Source organism: Erythrolamprus reginae, chromosome 1 (genome assembly GCF_031021105.1).
Source record: "Erythrolamprus reginae isolate rEryReg1 chromosome 1, rEryReg1.hap1, whole genome shotgun sequence".
NCBI classification, from domain to species: Eukaryota; Metazoa; Chordata; class Lepidosauria; order Squamata; family Dipsadidae; genus Erythrolamprus; species Erythrolamprus reginae.
Window position 1 is genome coordinate 172,364,691 of NC_091950.1, and position 16,242 is coordinate 172,380,932.

General features: G+C 41.5%; 1 protein-coding gene across 4 annotated transcripts in view; it reads right to left on the reverse strand.

Moving 5' to 3' along the window:
• Positions 1–16,242, reverse strand: part of GTDC1 (glycosyltransferase like domain containing 1) — a 322,348-nt gene that overhangs the window by 37,326 nt on the left and 268,780 nt on the right. The gene's annotated exons all lie outside the window — the stretch shown is intronic.

The window sequence follows — 16,242 nt, forward strand, 5'->3', positions numbered from 1 at the left end:
TCCCTCCATTTTATAAAAACCAACAAAGAAGACTAGGAATGAGTAAATTCTCTTTAGATACATTCAGAAGTACCTTAGCACTGTAAGAGTTAGCTCAATATCTTTTTGACTGTAAAAGTAAGCTCTATCCAATCATTTTTGTTGCAGTGCAAACCCATTGGCTAAGCTCGTCTGGTTTGAAGGAAGTTGCAATTCAACAACGTTTAAGAAGACTAGGAAATTCTCATCCCAACTTTATTATATCCAACTGCCATTCAAAATTCATCTCACTTTTTTGTATAACATTAGATTAGACACTAATATTTTTTCTACACATTTGGGAGTTGTTACACCCTGCCTGAACTTGTTCGAAGGAGATGCAGTACAAGTAACAAACACCTTTGCACAATTTATTTTACTAAACTGAGGGGACATGAGGTTAGCATCTAGGAAATCAATGTAGATAGCTATTATTTTTCTGAGGCCTGAAATTCTTTAAAGGAACAGAACAATGACAATGGCTCACAAGTCAGAGAGCTCCAGATTACAGAACTGCATTCTCTACCATTATAGATTTATGAAAATCTACCTCCTATTTTCCATCAAATAGATCAAGGTATAGTACAAGCAGTTTTTGTACTTAAAAAAAAAATATTGGCAATCACACTTTATCTATGCCCAACAATGAAAAGTATTTTAAAACTCATTATTTTAATGAGATCTTTTTGTTGCATCTGATTTATAGAAGTCTTTTTGACTTGCCTGTTAAATGCTATAGAATGTCGTCCCTTGGGAATTGTGTTTGGCCCCTGTTAAAAATTGTAAAATAGGATATCTTTTACCAGGTTCTTAACTGTTAATTGATTTTAACATTACATTGAATTTATGCCTTTCACTTTTAATACACTTATTTAGCTTCTAAATAGTTGCCTATTCACTACAGTGGAAGACTGGGGTTTAGATCAAATAAAACAAATAGGGAAAATGTTTTTCAAAAATAAAAAAGGTGTAAGACTGGCAATTTTTGAACGGTTCAATTTTTCTTTGCTTCTCTTATTGTAAAATTCCTTTTAAAAAAAGAAAGGAAAAATCATCACTAGGGAGGAATTAATCCAAAACCTTACACAGATAATTTGTATCTGCCATCAGAAACAAATTTTATCTGATCAGAAACAAAGTTTGTTCTCTGAAAATACATGGATACAAAGGAACAAAGAAAGCTCCCTTTGTTTATTTTATTTATTATATTTACATACTTCCTGACTCCCCAAACACTTGGCTTTATAGTAAATAGAACTAATAATCAATGCATTAAATAGTGTTGATAATTACAGTGGTACCTCTACTTACGAACTTAATTCGTTCCATGACCAGGTTCTTAAGTAGAAAAGTTTGTAAGAAGAAATTTTTCCCATAGGAATCAATGTAAAGGCTTCTCCCTGCCTTTTCCAGCCCTGTTTCCTCCCAGGAGATTCCCAGAGAGGCCCCACGGAGGCTTCTCCCTGCCTTTTCTGGATACAGTTTCGAAGGGTCAGATTTGTAAGTGGAAAATGGTTCTTGAGAAGAGGCAAAAAAAAATCTTGAATACCTGGTTCTTATCTAGAAAAGTGTGTAAGTAGAGGTGTTTGTAGGTAGAGGTACCACTGTACTTGCTATCTCTTTCTGTATCTTACAAAATTTCAGCACATTTCTGTGCATGTGCAGAAGCAAAAACAGACTGGAACGCATGTGTACGCATACAAGATAACTGAAGCTGCATGCGCAGCGCACCAGTAACAGCGGTAATGGCAATCTGCCCCTGCTCTGCACTATGGTGTCATATCAGTCTCACTGTACCATAGAAAACTAGATTCATTTTAAAGCATACAACAATCAAGGAAAAAAAGGAAGAAACTAAGAAAATAATAGTATAATCTGCTAAATAACTCTTGCAAGAAAACCCTCTACCTTGGTTAACTTCTACAATCAACATTTTCTCTGAAACAAATAGGTTTAAAAAAATCACTATTTTAATCAAACCCAACTATCATCAATAACTTTTAACCATCATATATTTGTGTTCCCAAAAGTTAAATTTCAGGTGATTTTTCTAAATTAAGATGCTTTATGGAATTGGTTCAAATTTACAGTGTTTTGAACAGAATATGTCAAGCAAATAGAATGTTATTACACAAATAGAAAATGAAAGTATGGCATTGCAACTTTGACACAGCTATTGGTTTGATTGAGTAAGTCTACCCTAGTGGGGCATGGTCTACTCATAATTTTCTAGGATTTCCAAGGATAGTTTCTCAACCCTACTGGAGCTTTTCTATATAAAACATATGGTCCACCTGTGAGCGACACTTTTTTCAAATGCTTTATGAACCAATATGTATTCTGTTGAAAAGATGCAGACCTGAGAGGGAAAAGCAAGCAAATATTCTCTGGATTGGGAAACAGAGATGTAAATTGTCCCACTTCAATGTGCAATTAGATGATTATCAGAACATGTTCACCCTAACTGTAATCTGGTGTCTACATTTGGAATGAAGGATTGTACTATCTGAAATTCATTAAGAGTCTTCTCATCAAACTCATATAAATGTAGTATTCGATCTCATAGGCACCTTCCCAGCTACAAAAGTGCATTTTCACTACATTAATACATGTCCGTTGGTGCAATAAACAAATGGTTAGAACATTAAACTGAACCAATTTTGTGATAGTGTAAACATAGCAGACACTTACTCATGGCCTAAAAGCTGAAACAGACTTTCTGAGAAGTGACCTTGACTTGTTGAATCAAAACTTTATTATCTTTATCTCAGCAATACTTGAATCTAGTTTTTATTCCCCTGAAAAAGACAGCTTATACAAACAAAATCTTTCTCTGGAGTGTTTAGTATTTTCACCATCTGTGGATGATACATCCACAAAGAAAAACTTTATTTAAAAAAAAAATCCTGCTAACATTAAAAAAAGGATTGTAAGTACTGAAACCATTAGAAGTCTTCCCTCTTCCCCACAAAAAACCTTCTCTGATCTGTGATAGGTATCTGATGTCCAAAAAATATTACATGGATTTTTTTTTTTGTGCTGTAAACTCAGAAATTCTGTATTTAGTAAGTGTAGAGGCCACCCATCTTGTCCATGACACTGGACAACTCACAATTACAAAAATAATAAAATAAATAAAATAAAATAACAATAGCACTAAGACTTCATATACCGGGGCTTTAAAAAACACTCTCTAAGCAGTTTGCAGAATCAGCATATTGCCTCCAACAATCTGGGTCCATAGCTACCTTGGAAGGATGGAAGGCTGAGTCAACCTTGAGCCCTGTCAGGATTGAACTCCTGGCTGTGGGCAGAGTTAGCTTGCAATACTGCATTCTAACCACTGAGCCACCAGGGCTCTAAAATGAAATGAAATGAAATGAAATAAATCAAATCCTAAATCAAATCCTAAATCAAATAAAAATAACTACATTTAAAAAATAAGAGCAATAACATAAAAATAATGGTTGAGAAGACGCATATCCACTCAAAGGAAACTATGGCACAGGCTTACTCATGCTATCATGATCACAGGATTAATGGCAAAGCCAGGTTTTTAGTGCCTTGTTTTCACAGGGCAGAGTTAGGGCAAATCTAATTTTCGAGGGGATGATGTTCCAGAGGGCAGGTGCCACGGTAGAAGGGATTGTCCTCCTGGGTCCTGACAGATGACATTCTCTTGCAGATGGGACCTGGCACATGCCTCTCCTGCCAGATCTAATAGTATGGGTAGACATCATTTAATTAAATTTACATGCTTTTTTTTTTTTGGGCATACCTGAATTTGCTTGTTAGTGTTTGCCAAAATCTTTTTATCCTATATTTGAGAGCTGTGCAGTAGCTAACAGGGGAAAAAAAGAATATAGAAATGCTCCTTCTCAAACATGCCAGCTATTAAGGTTTATTATAGATCACAGTATTAGTGTTGAAGTTTCAATTCTGAGTAACAATTTTAAACTTTTCAAATTAAAATAAATAAAGCTACTAATTGTTAAGATTTTTGCCACTTTAGACCACAACTTTCTTTACATTTAACCTGTCCCATTTTATACTTCCAAACTAGCCTTGAGGCTCTACTTTAGATATTTTTTTTGGCTGCTCAAATCTGAGCTTTGTGCAGTATCTGAGTTATTTCTTCCTTTCATAAAGCCCTTAATTTTATTTATTTTTGTTTTTTATTGGTGGCATGCTGGCTTTACTGTTTTATTTTCATTCTCAGTTTCCTCCTGGTTTAATTATTCTTGTTTCTACTTGTGTGTTTGTGTGTGTCCTGGACAATTATGTTTGCCCACCTTCATATTTCACTTAAATTTATAAGAGTCTATTCTTCTTTATTAATCTATACTATGATAAAGTCGATATGAGGGTTTTTTTCATTTTTACATCGCTCTACTATATGGTTAGAAACCTTAAAGGAGTAGTATTTAACAAGATGGGCTGAAGGAAGTTTAGATGCAGCTGAAATTTGTCAAATAATAATTGTAAAAATCAAACTTGGTCTACTGTTACTTGTTGCAATTTGATTGTATAGGAATTTTTCCTGTCAATTTACTGTTTTCTGGAATTTGCGCATGCACCGGAATAGATAGGCGCATCTACAGAGAGCTCCCTAATGTGAATTAGGAAAAGTGAAAGTTAACCCCTGACAACCCTCTCTAGCTTGGTGAAAAGCGGATTGAGGGGGAGCGGATTGAACAGAGTTTTTGAAAACTTTACAAAAAAGAGGCAAAGAAGGAGCAAGCTGCAGTTTTAAACGTGAGTAGGGGAAAAAGCGAGAATAAAGGAAAGATGGCGACTACTACGGATCTGGAGGGAAAAATGGATTCACTGTTAACGGCATTTGCTAATATGGGGCAGCTACTCAAAGAGATGCAAAAGGAAATAGCTGCCGTTGGTGCTGGTGTAGCAGATTTAAAAGAGCAGTCGAAAACACAAGATCAGAGAATTGTGAAACTGGAGGAGGGGAAAAGTCGCCAGGAACTATGCATAAATAATTTGGAAGACAAAGAAGAGCTAATCTGCGCTTGAGAGGATTTAAACAAGATTTTGCTGAGGGTAAACGTCTTATCCAAGCAATTCATCAATGGTTTGGTGAAAATAACATTAAATGCGACCCAGGTGAATATGAAAGAGCACATTGGGCATTTGGTTCTCGGAGTCAAGGAGATCAAAAGGATGTTATTGTAAGATTCATTTCGGAAAGGAGAGCAGCAGAAATCTTCAGAGAACTAAAGCAAATTCCAAACTTACATTATAAAGCCACTCCAATACGCGTTTTAAAAGATCTGTCTGCAGAAACACTCAAGATGAGAAACCAAATGAGAGGCATCACGTCCCAACTATATGAAGGAGGAATCCATTTCACATGGCGTTATCCTGCTACAATAATTGTTTTTAAAGATTCCAAAGTTTTCCAGGCAAGATCCCTGGATGAGGGGGAGAAACTGCTCCAACAGCTGGGGATCGATTCGAATGTAAATTTCCAGGCATCAACAGCGAAGGGCAAGTCAGCAGTAGGAGATGGAAGAGACGGAAGAGGAGAAGATGATCTGTTTACTCTCCAACCAACTCGCGCAGCAGAACAAAGAAAAAATGAAAAAATTGCAGCTCTACAAAAGGAACTTGATTTACTCCAAGAAAAGGAAAAAAAAGAAGAACCAAGAATCACGCGTCAGAAGAAGAAATAATGAACTGAACTGAGCTGATCTGCCAACATGGTATTATTGTTCTCAACTAATTAACTTCTTCTTTGTGTATTTTACGCTAACTAACATGGGATAAAGAGGGAAGGAGGGGGGTCTTTCTTTACTGCATTAAAAGGGAAGAGATGGGGGAGGTCTCTAGTGGAACGCAAATTCAGGAGTGCCTCTTGGATAACGAAAATTCTTTTCGTTGCCTCCCCTTAGGGGGGGTGCAAGGGAAGGGGCACTAGGGTGGGGGTTCAAGACAATTAACAAATACTTTTCCAACAGGCTCTGTTTTGCAGGAGGGGGAAACACACTTAAAACTATGTAAAATGGGTGAAACAGTGATATTGTCGTTAAATGTAAATGGTCTTCCATCACAGAAAAAACGTTATAGAATTATGAAGCTGGCTAGGGATAGTAGAGCTGATATCTTATTTTTATCAGAAACTCATAAAGGGAGGAAAAAATCGGATAAATTAGTCACCAATAGCGAGTGGCAACGGGTTTACGAGTCGAGAGGGACGACAAAAAGCAGAGGAGTCGCCATCTTGATTAACCAAAGAATATTATTTCAATTAATTAATATTAAAAGAGACAAAGATGGCAGAATGCTATTTATTAAGGGGAAAATAAATAATAAGGTAGTAATCTATGCCCCCAATGTAAATGCAAAACAATTTATAATGAATGTAAAGCGTAAATTAGACAATTTTGCGGAAGGCACAGTGTTTTTAGCAGGCGATTTCAACTTGGAATTAACAGCAGGGAGGGGAGAAAAGAAAAAGCTACATTTAAATAAAATTAATATGTTGGACCTCCATGAAAACATAGTAAACAGGGATACATTTTATTCAGCAAGACATAATAAATTTAGTTGCATTGATTATATATTAATGAACAAAACAGGGGAGGTACATCTTAAGAAAGCAGAAGTTAAAAGCATTTGGTTATCAGACCATGCTCCACTGTTAGCAGTGATTGAAATGGATGTTAGCAGGCAACAAAGGATTTGGTTTCGGCTAGTGAGAAAAATAGACTCAAATTACAAAAGGAATTGAGTGAATTCTTTAGTATTAACGAAACAGGAGAAACTAAGCAAACAATAGTTTGGGATACACACAAGGCTGTTATGAGAGGTAATTGTATTAGCACCGAAGTTTTTATTAGAAAATCCTGGGAAGCTGAAAGAGAAAGTCTATTAAAAGAGATAGATTTAATTCAAGAGACCTTGAAAACTACAAGAAATAGAGCCTGGAATATATTACTATTATTTAAGAAAAAGAAATTACAATCTCTTGAGGAAGAGAGATGGAATAAAATGAAGATGATTGTAAAACAGAGAATTATGGGCTGGGGGAACAAATCAATGAAACAAATGGTACATTACTTGAAAAAAAGAAAGGAGAAATCCCATATCTCTGCTTTAAAGGATAAGGAAGGTGCAATAAAACGTAGTAATATAGAAATGGAAAAAATAATGAGTGATTTTTATGGGAATTTATACAAAAAAGAATATATTACAATGCAAACTATAGCGGTTAATGAGAAATTAACGGAAGAAGATAGACAAATTTTAAATGCAAAAATAACAAATGATGAGATATCTAGAGTTATTAAAGGGTTGAAACCTGCTAAAGCCCCAGGCCCAGACGGTTTTACTGGTGAATATTATAAGACTTATAAGAATGAATTATCACCGCATCTGGAAAAAATGATTAATAATGTATTTGAGACTTTTGAAACCCACAGTCATGGAAAATTTCAGAAATTATAACTATCCCAAAGCCGGATCGTGATTTAATGGACCCAAGTTCCTATCGCTCTATCAGCTTACTTAACCAGGATTACAAAATATTTATGAAAATATTGGCAAACAGGATAGAGAATATTTTACCAAAGATAATTGGAGAAGACCAATATGGATTTGTTAAAGGAAGAAAGATTTATGAACCAATTAGAAACGTTGTTAATGTGATACACAATGCTACCACTACCAAAAGAAAATTAGATATTTTAAAGTTAGATGTGTACAAAGCTTTTGATAAAGTTAACCATGATTATTTGTTTCAATTATGTAAAGATTTAAATATGGGAGATTCATTTTGTAGAATTATAGAAACAATTTATAAGGATAATATAGCTTATATTAGAGTAAATGGCAACAGAACAGAGAAGATTAAAATTCAGAATGGAGCTAAGCAGGGTTGTCCACTATCCCCAATGTTATTTGCATTGGCAATTGAGGTTTTAGCAAATAAAATTAGAAATGACAAGGAATGGAGAGGTTATCAAATAGGAAAACTTGAATTAAAATTAAATCTTTTTGCAGATGATGCTATAGTGTTGTCTGAAACCCCAATTGAAATGATGAAAAGAATAATGATCTTGCTCCAGGAATTCAAAGACCAATCGGGACTTATGGTTAATATAGAGAAATCGGAGATAATTTGTTTAAATATAGGCCCTAAAGAGCAAATTGAGATAAAAAAGTATCAGGATTGAAACTAGGATGTAAAAAAATGAAATATCTAGGAATTTGGTTGTTTAAGAATCCTATTAAAATTGCGACGGCCAACTATAATTTAATATGGAACAGAAATTCAAAAGCATATAAAAAATTGGAGGGAAAAAAAGTTGAGAAGAATTGCCAAGATCAGAGCCCTTAAAATGATGATAATACCAAAAATGATGTATTTATTTCAGGTTTTACCAGGTACTTTTCCTGGTGCAAAATTGAGAGAATGGGATAGTAAATTAAATTCTTGGATTGAAGGAAACAAAAGGCCTAGAATAAGAAAAAAATGGCAGTTTGCCCACGAGAAAGAGGGGGGGTGGGGGAGCCCGTGCTTAGTAGTATATAGAGAAGCATTTCAAATAGAAAGATTAATGGAATTACAGTTATGGGGGGAAAAGAAGTGGGTGAAATTGGAAAAGGAAATTAATAATATAAATAATAAAGAGCTATTATTTAAAAAATGGAGTAGAATAGAAATCAATAATTTAACCGACCCTCTAAAAGCAAGCTTAGAAATATGGTCCAAATGGCAGGGAAAATGTGGAACTAGAAATTCAAAATTATCAACGTTACACGTATTGAATACAGGTAATGACGTTAATTTAAGCAGAATTATAAAAGTATTAAATAGCAAAGGGATAATGAGAATTGAACAATTATATGAGAAGGACGGGAGAGTTAGCAGAACTCGGTTGGAATGGTGGCTTGGTCAACAGAAATGGCTGCAGATTAATGCAATAAGTAAATACTTAAATAAAAGTGAGAATAAAGAAGCTTTTTTGCGAGAAGAAAATTGTTTAGAAAAAATAATAAAAGAAAAGATCAATGATACAAAAGCTCAAGCTAGTATCTGTTGTGATTCCGTCTGAGGCCCCTCAGGGAACGGCTGATCCTCTGCCGGCTTCCTGCTCAGAGGGGGAGGATGAGGAACAGGAGGTTCAGGCAGACGGGGAGGAGGAATCTCAGGCTGAGGGAGAGGGAGGACAGCCAGAGTCCCCCGAGAGGGAGCTCTCCCCAGCAAGCAGCCTGGATTCCTTAGATGAAAATGCACAAGCAATCATCGATCTCCAGCAGAGAAGAGCAACACAACGAAGGGGACAATTAGCCAGGTACTTTCAGCACTAAAGAGGCAACAGCTGGGTTTGGGTGTGGTGCTCTCTGGAAAGGCTGAAAAGGCAGACCCGCCCTTCCTGGCTTGTGGAGTATTATCTTTGGGAGTCCTGGGACCTGGCTGTGATCTTTGGCGTCTTGGAATTCTGGTTTGTGACTTTGAATACTGAAACCTTGGGGGGAAAAGGTGTGGGTCTTATTCTCTACAGTGGTGGGTGTGCCAGCAAGAGGTCTGCTGTATTGTCTGGCCGTCAGGATTCTGCTGGGAAGTCTCATAGCCTGCCTGTTGGGAAGAACAGGTTTTTCTCTGTGTTTATTTTTCAAACTATAAAGTGCCTTTGTTTGTACCAGCGTGTCTGGCTGTTTTTTCCAGTTGGTGTTGAAGTCTGGGGGCACCCAGACAGAACAGTATCATATATAGAATGTTATTGCAAGTGGAAGAGGAAGTAATAAAAAGTTTGACAAGATGCTGGCAAAATGATTTACAAATAGATGAAAGTGAAATGAAAGAAATAGTAGAAAATATACATAAGATTAAAAATACAAGAGTTAAAGAGATGAGAAGGAAAATCTTACACAAATGGTACTATACACCGGCACAACTTGCACACTTCCAGGGGAAAGAGAAGGGTAATTGTTGGCATGGGTGCCAAAAGAAGGGAATCTTTATGCATATGTTCTGGGAGTGTGTAGAAATTCAGACATTTTGGAAGGAAGTGCAGAACGAAATTAATAAAATGTTAAATATTAATTGGACAATTACAAAAGAAATAGCGATTTTAATTAAATAAAGAGAACTAGGAGAATTCAAAGAAATAAAAACCGCAGCATTGGAAAGTGCTCAAGCAGTAGTGGTATTGGGTTGGAAAGAGTCTATAAAATGGACATTACAGAATTGGTACTGGTACATGGTGGATCACATACATTTTGAAATTATGGAAATAAGATTAAACAATTTTGATGAAAACAAACTGGAGAAGCTGATGGTACGATGGAACAAGGTGAAAGGTTATATGTTGAGTAGAATCTGTGATGTAAATGTGAAAAATAAACTGCAATCACTCTTTTAGTAATATCTAATGCAAGGTAGAGCCAAGGAAATATATATATAAACAAACTAGTGAAATTTTGAACCCCTTGTAATGGGTGGTGGTGGTGATGGGGGGTTTTCTTGTCTGTTAGGTGATGGGCACATGCACTGTGCACTGTTTTATGTTCGTTTTTTATGTAACCATTTTATAAAAATCAATAAAAATATATTTCAAATTTTTTTTTTTACTGTTTTCTAATAATTTGTAGTAAGAGTTATGTATTGTTCTGAAAGACCCGTTGTACCTACCTGAACGGTCTTCTCGATGCACTGGAAGGAGAGTCCAACATGGGTAATGTACCAATCCTATTGGTAGAGACTGAGTTATAATTAGCATAATAATAGCTACCGCCCCCTTACTGCTCCCATGAGCCCCAGTTTTAAAAACGAAAAAACAATGTAAGAGGATAACCAACTTTTATTATTATAACTAAACTTCAAACTCCCCATCTCCGACGTCTCTGAACTTCAACTAGTCGGGTGGGTTTGGACTCTCCTTCCAGTGCATCGAGAAGACCGTTCAGGTAGGTACAACGGGTCTTCTCCACTGCATCTGGAAGGAGAGTCCAACATGGGATATACCAAAGATTTACTGCCCATGGGAGGGAGAAGGTCTTGACTGGGACGTTGGAGATGCACACACTTTCTGTAGCACACGTCTACCAAACGCTGCCTCAGCGGACGCAAATGAGTCCAACTTGTAGTGCTTAATAAATGTCGTAGGTGCTGCCCAAGTGGCAGCTCTGCAAATATCTTCTATCGAGGCCTGTGTCGTCCAGGCCGCCGATGTGGCCGCACTCCTGGTCGAATGAGCTGTTAGGCCCGTCGGGGGGTCGTGTCCTCCCGCTCTGTAGGCTTCCAGAATGCAGTCTTTTAGCCAACGACTTATCGATTTAGAAGATAGTCCCAGTCCCATTCTGTGTTGAGAAAATGAAATAAACAAAGTCTCAGACTTCCTGAATGTTTCAGTCCTCCTGATATAAATCTTTAGAGCACGTCTTACATCAACTTTATGCCATCTTAACTCTGATGGATGGTCCCCCTGCGTGCAGAAGTCAGGCAATATAAGTTCCTGTTTCCTGTGGAACAAGGTGTTCACCTTGGGAATGAACGTCGGATCTAAGCGGAGTACCACTCTATCTGGGTAAAAGATACATAAATCTGGTTTCACAGAGAGTGCTGAAATCTCTGACACCCTGCATGCAGAAGTAACCGCTACTAAGAAGGCTGTTTTCAAGGAAAGGAGCCTAAGTGGAATTGATCTCAAAGGCTCAAAGGGTGGTTTTGTTAAGGCCTTAAGTACTATCGAAAGATCCCATGAGGGGAACCTCCGTATAGGTGGTGTATGTGAATTTGAGGCTCCACGTATAAAGTCTCTTAACCACGAGTGATGGGCTAGTGAACGAGACTCCGGTATCTGAATCATGGTGGAAAGTGCTGCCACCTGTCTCCTTAACGTGTTAGGAGCCAGTCCCCGGTCTATTCCTGCCTGCAGGAACTCCAGCACCGTAATCACCGATGCCTCCCTGGGATTCTTGCCCTCCTTGCTACAAAATGTGCAAAAGGCAGCCCACGTGGCCTGGTATATCCTGGAAGTTGAGGGACGTCGAGCAGCCTGAATTGTATCTATGATCTTCTCTGGCAGATCTTCATGCTTTAGCCTGTGCCTTTCAAGTGCCAGACGGTTAGTTGTAGCCACTGGGAATCCGGGTGTTGTAGGTTCCCCTGGCTGAGGGAAATGATGTGGTCTGGCATCCTCCATGGTGGGGTTATTGACAGGGCCATCAGATCGGCGAACCACGGCCGGCGTGGCCAGTGTGGTGCCACCATCAGAACCTCTGCCTTTTCTTGGAGAATTTTCTCTATGACTTTTGGTATCAGGTTTACTGGGGGAAATGCGTACAGCAGTCCTGTCGGCCAAGCTGACAACAAGGCGTTGACCCCCTCTGTCCCCGGTTCCGGAAAACGGGAATAGAACCTTCGGGTCTGCACATTCTGGTGGGTGGCGAACAGGTCTACAGATGGAGTCCCAAACTTGTGCGATATCTGTTGAAATAGCGCTGGGTCCAGCCTCCACTCTGATGGATCTAGTGTAGTCCTGCTGAGCCAATCTGCCTGGGTGTTGTTGGTCCCGGCAATGTGCTCCGCGGATAAGGACGCTAGGTGAAGTTCGGCCCAATCGAATAGATTTGCCGTCTCCTCCATGAGGCGACGCGACCTCGTGCCCCCTTGGTGGTTCAAGTGAGCTCTGGTCGCCACATTGTCTGTAAGCACTAGTATGTGTTTGTTCTGGACAATAGAGTGGAAAGACTGAAGAGCTAGAAAAACTGCTCTGAGTTCGAGGAAGTTTATGTTTATTGGTGTTAATTCCTCTGCAGACCATGTGCCCTGCGCCATGTGGGGGCCGATGTGGGCTCCCCAACCATAGAGGCTGGCGTCTGTAGTTAGAATCATCTTGTCTTGTATCTGAAAGGGGGAACCCCTGAATACCGCGGGAGATGTCCACCACTTCAAGGACTCTCTGACGTTTCGTGGTATGCGGATCCGTTGGTGTGAGTGGCTCACCTTGGCTCTTTGTGCCGGTAGTAAAAGCCACTGTAGATCTCGGATGTGGTGCCTGGCCCAGGGCACGATTCCTATAGCCAAGACCAGTGTCCCCAACACCTTTGATAATAGGGACATTGGCACTTGCCTGTTTTGATTGAGGCTGGCCACTAAACGTTGAATATTTGTTATTCTCTCCGGGGAGAGTGAGACCGAGCTTGACGAGGTGTCGATGATCGCTCCTAGGTGTAAAAGTCTGGTTCTGGGAATCAGTTGACTCTTCTCCATGTTGATGGTGAAGCCATGGTTTTCTAATGTCTGTATGGTTTGATTTAAGTCGCGCCCCGCCTGCGTTGGCGACCTGGACAGTATAATGATGTCGTCCAGGTACGCCATCAGTCTGATGGATTGAGAGCGCAGGTGGGCTGTCAGAGCGTCCAGGAGTTTGGTAAAGGTCCGTGGAGCTGACGAAAGGCCGAATGGCATGGCCTTGTATTGGTAGTGTGTTCCCTCTGAACAGAAATGGAGATATTTCCGGTGCGATGGGTGTATAGGAACATGCAGGTATGCCTCTTTCAGATCGATGGACGTTAACAGGTCCTGTGATCTGATTGAGGCCAAGATAGTTTGTAGAGAATGCATGTGAAATCTCCAGTACTTTATGAAGATGTTTAGTTGTTTCAGGTTGAGGATCAACCTGCAACCTCCTGAGGACTTGGGGACAATGAAGATCCTTGAATAAAACCCCTTGCCCTCTTCCTGGGGTGGTACCGGTTCTATGGCTTGTATTTCCAGCAAATGTCTGATTTCTCTTTGTAGTTGCAGTTTCTTTTGTGGTTCCCAAGCTCTCGGGCAGTGTATGAACCGATTGGGGGGTTGTCCCACAAACTCCAGGCGAAGTCCTCCCGACACCGTAGCCAGGACCCATAGGTCGGAAGAAGAAGTGTGCCAGGAAGCGCTGAAGTGTTGAAGCTTCCCCCCGATTGGCAGTTGTTTGGCAGAATCACTTAGAACGGCGAAAACCTCTCTGGTTGTTCCCCTGAAAGGGCTGCCTCGAGTTCTGGTATCCCCTGGGTCTGTCCTGGAACGACCCCCGGTCACTCCTGAAGGTCTGGTGTGAGAACTGACCCTGTGAGTATGGTCTGTGGCTCTGTCCTGCTCCTGTGGGGTTATCCCAACGGGGAGTCTGGCGCCTTGTATATGGCGTCGACCTCCGGTCTTGGCGCCTGCCGGTTCTGGGTAGGACTTTCCTCTTGTCCTTGTCCTCAATGAGGACTTTGTCCAATATATCCCCAAACAGCATAGATCCTTGGAAAGGGGCTGACGCCAATCGCCATTTGGATTTCAGATCCGCAGGCCAGTGTCGGAGCCACAGGAGTCGGCGTGCTGCGATAGTGGCAGCCATACCTCTGCCGGAGAATTTGGCCGCATGTAATGTGGCATCTGCGGAAAATTCCGCCGCAGCTCGTAGTTTGGCCAGGTCCTGACGTAGCCTGCCATCCTCCGGTCCTAGTCGGGACTGCATCTCTTGTAACCACCGGAGAGAAGCTCTATTCATGAAGGATGCAGCAGCTGCCGCTCTGAATCCCCAGCCTGCCATCTGGTGTGCCTTTTTCAGAAGTATTTCCGCCTTCCGGTCCTCCGGCTTCAGGCTTTCCCCTGTTTCTGAAGGCACCAGGGCGCTGGAGACCAATGTCACGACCGGCTGGTCTATGGGTGGAAACTCGAGGAGTTTTTCCACCTCGTCGTCGAACGTGTAGAATTTACGTTCTAGGTTCGATGGGCCCTGAGCTGCTGCTGGGTATTGCCAGGGGCGCTTGACTCCCTGCAGAAAAATGTTAGATGCTGGAAAATGTTCTGACTCGGGTTGAGGTTCTTGGAGCAAGGCATCTGGAGTCTTGCCTGCATCCTCTGTTGTCTTAGTTGTTCCAGGTAGATTCATCACCTGTTTAGCCTTAAATAATAGAGTCCTGAACAGTGTTGGCTTAAACAGGCCTACTGGTTGCGGTTGTTCCGGAGTTGTTTCGTCCTCTGAGAGGTCATACTCCCTATCGCTGTCCTCTCCAGTGAAAGGTTCCTCTGATAAAGACCCCAACCCCGAGGGGGGCGGTGCTGACCAGACATGTCCTGTTGCTGCTTGTGAAGGCTGCTGACCATATTGATGGGCTCCAGTCGCTATGACTTGACAGTAAACATTGGCAATCATCTCTTGCAAGTCGGGTGGCATATCCTGCCATGTGCTTGCCTGTGCTCTCAGTCCCGCCGCTGTGGGCGTGAACGTGGCAGAAGGGCCCTGAGAACTCCTTCTATGATGGTCTGCTGACCCAGGCCTGTGCCATGAAGAGCCTGGTGAGGGCATGACTCGAGGCAATGTGGGGGATTGCCTGTCTGGTGACCAGTCTCCTCCATGCATAGCCCCAGATAACCCAAAGGCAGATAATGGGGTTATTGGGTCAGGAGGCGAGACTTGCCTCTGGGCCAGTGGCACAGCTGAGGGAGAAGCTTGTAGGGCCGCCTCCAGCTTCCTCTCTAGGGCCTTAATTCGCTTTTCGGCCTCTTTAAGGGATGAGGCTGAGGCAGGGGACTGTGAAGTCTTTGACTTCTCCTTGCTTTTCCCTTTTGGCTTGTCCTTGGGCAAGGCTGGGGAGGCTGCCTTCTCATTTGCCGATTGCTCCTCCATGGTTACTCACTCTTTGTGACCTCAAGGAGTCTCCGGTACTGTCCAAGCCTTACTGCCTCGTTACTCAGCAAAAGCAAATGGCTACCGTCTTGTAGCTCAATCACGCCTGCGCACTGAGGCTTGGTGACCTCTTCGCGCCTACCAGCTGCCGGAAGTACTTCCGTTTGGCGCCATTCGGGGTTGTGCAAGCAGCAACCCAACATGGCGGCCCCCACGCCGTTCGCAGCTTTTTTTCCCCTGGGGGGGGCTGCAGCCTCCAGCCGCTCCCAGGCTAGTGGCCATTCCTGCCGTTTCTGGGCACTCTGCTTTCGCCAGGCTACCGGCAGTCATAGCGGTCTCAGCAAACTCCGCGGCTTTCATGCCAGCGGCAGCGGCGGTGGCTTGTTCGGTGGCTTGTTCGACGGCCGCCGAACAGCTGAGAGGCGCGGCGCGGCTCCTGCCTGCTTTCGCCGGCTACCGGTCTTCGCCCGCGGCGTCGGCTCTCTCTCCTCGCTCTCCATGCCGGCTGTGCTGCCGCGGCTTGTTCGGCGGCCACCGAACAGCTGAGAGGCACAGTTCCGCTCTCTGACAGCGCCTTCAAGCCTTCCAGTGGGGGGGG